The sequence below is a fragment of the Heterodontus francisci genome, chromosome 1 (assembly GCF_036365525.1).
Source record: "Heterodontus francisci isolate sHetFra1 chromosome 1, sHetFra1.hap1, whole genome shotgun sequence".
NCBI classification, from domain to species: domain Eukaryota; kingdom Metazoa; phylum Chordata; class Chondrichthyes; order Heterodontiformes; family Heterodontidae; genus Heterodontus; species Heterodontus francisci.
Genome location: NC_090371.1, coordinates 189,793,241 through 189,799,725, shown reverse-complemented (window position 1 = coordinate 189,799,725; position 6,485 = coordinate 189,793,241). Strand labels below are relative to the sequence as shown.

At 43.1% G+C, this 6,485-nt stretch overlaps 1 long non-coding RNA gene across 1 annotated transcript in view; it reads right to left on the bottom strand.

Moving 5' to 3' along the window:
• Positions 1-445: 445 nt before the first annotated feature.
• The window catches only part of LOC137352571 (uncharacterized), an 87,707-nt gene continuing 81,667 nt past the window's right edge, over positions 446-6,485 (bottom strand). Inside the window, exons 2-3 of the long non-coding RNA XR_010969739.1 lie at positions 2,795-2,874; positions 446-525 (exon numbers count right to left, since the gene is read on the bottom strand). This is a non-coding gene — a long non-coding RNA (uncharacterized lncRNA). The remainder of the gene's footprint in view (positions 526-2,794; positions 2,875-6,485) is intronic.

Genomic DNA, 6,485 nt, shown 5'->3' with positions numbered 1-6,485 from the left:
CTGGACACGTGGCTTGCATTTCACTGTGTACCATTGTCATGATTTGGCTCATTACAAGTTCGATTTTCTTGATAGCTTTGGTCACCACAGCAGACTGGAGTATTTTATGTCATCCACATCCAATTTGTAATATCCACCAATAAGTAAGTATAGTGCCATGTCTTTAAAGGAACTTTAACTCAAACTATTAAAATCAAAAGTTGCCATGTTTCAGGATTTTTTGATAATTTTTCTACAGAAAATGTTGAAAAAAATGAAGCTACACATAAAGGTTTGTATTTTAAAGCAATTTGTATTCACATTAGCTAAACAAAAAAGACAGCGAAACGCAAAGCAGTTATAATGTGAATGAGCTAATCTTTGATATTGTTTCTCCAAAGAGTGTAAACAATAAACAATTTGTTAGGCTGTCACAGCATTCAATAAACACCTTACATCCATTATGTCGAGAGGTTCCTCAGCCTGTGCTTTTGGCAGGGGTTGTCAACTATCGTAACGACAGACCCTTCTTTCACTCTGTGAACACTAGGAGATAAAAATAGAAACTGAGGCAATCAGAGAGATGTTTAAATAAAAAACTGCAAGGACAAGTTTCTACCTTGGTCAGAAGGAGAATGCAGGAGACTAGTTTGCAATTATTTTGTTCAGGTCAAGCAAGATAATTTTGGAGAAGCATAGTGTGGTTATTTTTGTATACTGGTAAGTTGTGCTAATTTGAACTAATTGAGTCTAATCATAACTGTTGCTCTGTATGTTCACTTTCTATAAAATAGAGCAAGTTAACTATTTGAATTTGGCCTTATTTTACCAAAGGTTTAGTTGGTTTACCTTTGAAAAGATTGGAGAGACATGGGGCTGGATTTTTAAAGCCTGCTGAGTGTGGGTGTGGAGGCGATTGCAATTTAAAGATCAAGTTCTCGGAGGTTGGCACTGGGACCTGCTGCCTCCTGAATGCAAAACCTTTTTTTAAGGGATGCCAGGAGGGAGGGAATGGCCACCGTGCACGCCTCCAATTAAGTACCTGTTGAGCTCATTGTGGAGCTCATTAACAGGCTTTTTAGCAGCAGTTTGGGATTTTTAAAAGTAGGGAACGGGGAGAACGCCATGTGGGGAACACGGCAGGGTGTACAAGACGTGAACACTGCGAGGGACTACGAGGACTATGGGAAGGGGCCATTAAAATAATGCTGAGGTACAAAATTAAACTCAGCAGCTTCAAAAGTACCACAGAGTAGCCATTGTTGGAGCTGTAAGACTTGCTTTTCTTAGTGGTAAGTGACAGGAATTTGGAAAGTAACGTGAGCCCGCTGGCATCACTTGGGCACCTGGGGTTGGCAGGGGAAGGCCTGGTGAATGAACATACCTCAACTGAAGTCGTTCGAATGGGAATAGGCTTCTCTGATATTGGACAGAACAGTCAGGATGAGCTTCAGTAGATGCAACATTCTAGACAGCAGGAGGCCAGAGGAGCACAGTGGGGGACTGTAAGGTGATGAAGGCGTTACATAAAACATTAGGTGCACAGCCCAAGGGTCAGCTACCTGCAAATGACAGCGCGCCAGTGGCATAGGAGGGCGGGGGACTACTTCCACTTTGACACAGATGGGCCTGCACAGGTACAGAGGCCATTGGGTTTTGCCTCCAAGGCTGGATTTCCCCAGGTGCAGGGCATCATTGATGTGGCTATCAAGACACCTAGTGACCGGCCAGTGAGACCATCAACAGGAAGGGTTTCCACTCCCTCAACATCCATCTCGTCAGTGGCTACAACAAGAGCTTCCTCCATGTGTGCACTCACTTTCCAGACAGCTGTCATGACTCCTTCTTCAGCCCAGGCTACCTCAGATCTTCACTCTAACCCTAATGCATGGATGGATCCGAGGAGACAAGGGAATTCCCTTGAAGAGATGGCTACTGACCCCTCCACGGGATCCCCAGACAGATGCACGGAGGCGATACAACCAATACCACCTGTTTAACAAGCAAACCGTTGAGTAGGCCATCAGGCTTCTGAAGAAACGATTCCGGTTATTGGACCAGTCGGGTCTTTCCTTCCAATTCCCTCCTGCAAGATCTTTGTCATTATGGTCATTCACTGCACTCTCCACAATGTGGCCCTCCAGAGAGTTGTAGACCTTGAGGACAGTGAGGCCCTGGAACAAGACAGCTCTTTAGGGAAGGAGCAGGAGTTAAGAGGAGAAGGAAGAGGAGGCAGAAGGGGAAAATACTGAATGGAGAGGTGCCCCTGCTGCATGACAAGGTAGCCACCTCCTGCCATCTTCAAAGAGGAGGACCTTCCTCCTCTCCCTCATGGCCTCCAGCATTAGATCCAAGTTGGCATTAATGAAGCGAGGGTCTGCCCTGCCCATAGTGCCAGCCTTCCAGCTACCCTGTGTCATTTTGCTTCCCTCTGGTGCTGTGGAAGTCACATCTTTCTCTTAGGATAACAAGCAGCCTCCTTCATGGCTGCAGTGGGAGTCCACATGAGTATCACACTTGATCTGACTCACCTGTATTCCTGAGCCCTCTGGCTCTAAGTGGACGGGAAACCTGTCTCCATACCAAGTAAGGGCTCACCCATTTGAAAATTGCAATCTGAATCAGTTTCCCACCGGAGGTGGATTTGTGACCCAGAGCCAGTCCCAGTTCCTGTTTCCCGCCTCCGTAACAAAAATCCAGCCGATTGTGAGGCATGTATGTCATACAGGGGTACTATTGTTACATCTCTATGTTACACTCTCATATAGTTAGATATTGCCCAGTATGGACCCACGCCTAAATGTAAGATGCTTACGGGAGTGACGAGAACTGCTGTATCCATGAGAATATTCAAGATAAACTTGTAACCGAGGTACTGGCTTCACAGTGATGTTACTAAATGTTACATAAAAGACATGTAAGCAGACAATAGATTAGGTTTTCACAAGTCCAAAACAAAGTTCAATGAATGAATGACAAAACTCTTTCTAAAAATGAGAACAGTAGCAAATAACTTGAATTTTCTATTTAATTTCTATCAAGTAACTAATATTTATTATTTAACGTGAATGGATGAATATTTATTTGAACCCTATGCTATGGTTCTATTTGAGAAATTCTAGATGGTTCACACTTGCATTATTTGCACTATTTTAAATTCATGTGTGAGAAATGGTGAAAATAGAATCACAGAATTCACAGAATCTCAGAATTGTTGCAGCACAGAAGGAGGTCATTCGGCCCATTGTGACTGCACCAGCTCTCCGAATGAGCAATTCACCTAGTGCCACTCCCCTGCCTTCTCCCTGTAACCCTGCACATTTTTCCTTTTCATATAACAGCCTAATTCCCTTTTTGAATGCTTCAATTGAACATGCCTTCACCACACTCTCAGGCAGTGCATTCCAGCCCTTAACCAAAATAGTATGGAGTATTTGTCACAAGCTCTTTTTTTTTTGGCCTGGCTTTAACAGTTTGAGCTAAGCAACAAATAACTTGTTTTTATGAAAGACGGACAACTAACTGTTCAAATTATGCCTTTTTAATTTTCTCCATAAGAAAAGACTTCAATTAAAGTGTGAAATGTTTGCTGTGAAATGTGTCTCCGTGTCAGGACAAAATTCCAAGACACACAGGCTTGCTAAGTGGTTGGGTGCTGGTTATTCAACTCATACTTTTGGATAACTATCAACATCCTAGGGGCTACCATTGACCAGAAACTGAACTGGAGTAGCCATATAAATACCGTGGCTACAAGAGCAGGTCAGAGGCTAGGAATCCTGCGGCGAGTAACTCACCTCCTAACTCCCCCAAACCCTGTCCACCATCCACAAGGCACAAGTCAGGATTGTGATGGAATACTCTCCACTTGCCTTGATGGGTGCAGCTCCAACAACACTCAAGAAGCTCAACACCATCCAGAACAAAGCAGCCCGCTTGATTGGCACCCGATGTACAAACATTCACACCCTCCACCACCGATGCACAGTGGCAGCAGTGTGTACCATCTACAAGATACACTGCAGCAACGCACCAAGGCTCCTTCGACAGCACCTTCCAAACCCGCGACCTCTACCAACTAAAAGGGCAAGGGCAGCAAATGCATGGGAACACCACCACCTGCAAGTTCCCCTCCAAGTCACACACCATCCTGACTTGGAACTATATCGCCGTTCCTTCACTGTCACTGGATCAAAATCCTGGAACTCCCTAACAGCACTGTGGGTGTACCAACCCTACATGGACTGCAGCGGTTCAAGGCGGCTGCTCACTACCACCTTCTCCAGGGCAATTAGGGATGGGCAATAAATGCTGGCCTGGCCATCGATGCCCACATCCCATGAATGAATTAAAAAAAAATAACTGGATTCAGTACTGTTGCCTTAAACATAGTGCAACAATTGTGGTATTGTTGTTTGACCTCTTATTTGTTTACATGGCTGATTTAGGATGAAATATAAGATTCCTATGAACTGCTTCCAGTTGAGCAAAACTGACGAGAAAAGCATGAACATGACTACATTAACAATATCATAGAATAATACAACACATAAGGAGGCCATTCAGCCCATTGTGCTATCTGATTTTCCAATTAGTCTCAGTCCCTGCCCTTTCCTCTAGCACTAACTTTTTCCCCTTCAACGATTTGTCCAGTTTCCTTTTGAAAGTTTTAAAATTCTTTCATGGGATGTGAGCGTTGCTGGCAAGGCCAGCATTTGCTGTCCATCCCAATCTGCTTCCTCATCCTTCCACAGGCAGTGCATTCCAGATCATCATAACTCACTGTGTTTAAAAAAAAAACTCCTCATCTCCTCTCTTCATTTGCCAATTACCTATAAACCTGTGTCCTCTGCTTACTGAGCCTCTTAATACTGGAAGTTGTTTCTCCTTATTTACCTCTACCAAAACCCTTCATGAGATTGAATGCCTCTGTTAAATCTCTCTCTTTAACCTTCTGAAACAACCTTAATCTTCCATCTTTACAAACACCCTAGCTTCTCTTGTCTCTTCATGTAACTGTAGTTCCACGTTCCTGGTACCAGTCTAATAAATCTTCTCTACACCCTTTCTAAAGCCTTCACATCCTTCCTAAAGTGTGGCATCTAGAATTGGACACAATACTCCAGTTGAGGCCTAACCAGTGATTAATGAATGTTTAGCATAACTTCCTTGCTGTTGTACTCCTATGCCTCTGTTTATAAAGCCAAGCATCTCGCACGCTTTTTTAACAGCCTTCTCAACTTCTCCTGCCCACCTTCTAATATTTGTATACAAATACCCCTAAGTCTCTCTTTCCCTGCACAACCTTTAAAATTCTACCATTTAGTTTATATTGGCTCTCCTCATTCTTCCGACCAAAATGTATCACCTCACACTTCTCTGTGTTAAATGTAATCTGGCATGTGCCTGCCCGTTTCACCATATCGACATGCATTTTTAAAGTAGTGAAACTTCTAAGTGTCTATCAGTAATATGAATATGATGACCAAATGTGGAGTTGAGCTAGATTTTTGAGGCTTTTGAAGGTGGAAGAGAGTTGGGAAGGTGAAGGGCTACAATCAGAAAGGTTTTGCCACTGATAATGAAGTGGAGAGGGAAGGTGAGGTTAGGAATCCACTGAAATCCTGAGTTGGAAGAGCAGAAGGTGTCAGTTGGGATCTAGGGCAGAAAGAGGTTTCAGGATAGAGTTGGGCATAGCCATAAAGATGAAAACAAGGATTTTGAAATCCATGCACTTGAGGTTGGTAAGGATGAAGTGATAATTGATCGAGACCCAATAAGGGGGAGGCTCTTAAAACTGTCGTTACACTTTAAATAATTTGGTTGAATATTTAATATCCTAATCTTGAATAAAATAATTAAAAACAGACTTTGCCTTTCATGACCACCAGATGCTCCAAAGCGCTTTACAGCCAATGAAGTACTTTTGAAGTGTAGTCATTGTTGTAATGTAGGAAATGTAGCAGCCAAGTTGCACACAGCAAACTCCCGCAAACAGCAATGTGGTAATGATGAGATAATTTGTTTTTGTGGTGTTTATTGAGGGATAAATATTGACGAGGACACCAGGGATAACTTGCCTGCTATTCTTCAAAATAGTGCCATGAGCTCTTTTATGTCCACCTGCAAGGGCAGACAGAGCCTCAGTTTACCATCTCATCAAAAACACAGCACCTCCAACAATCCAGCACTTCCTCAGTGCTGTACTGGAGTGTTAGCCTTGATTTTTTTTATACTTGGCTCCTGGAGTGAGACTTGACTCCAGAACTTTCTGACTCAGAAGTGAGTGTGCTACCAACAGAACTACGGCTAGCACTTCAGTGAGTAAATTATTACAAGTAAGTGTGCAGGATACAATTTTGAACAGCAATATCCCTCAATTATTTCCATGTTCACATTGATTATTCACAGGGGTTTTCACTTTCTGTGGCTAAGCATATCCTCCCACACCTCAACCATTGTTCTTCATCTGGCCCATAGTAAGTAAGAATAGCTGTGAGGACTTT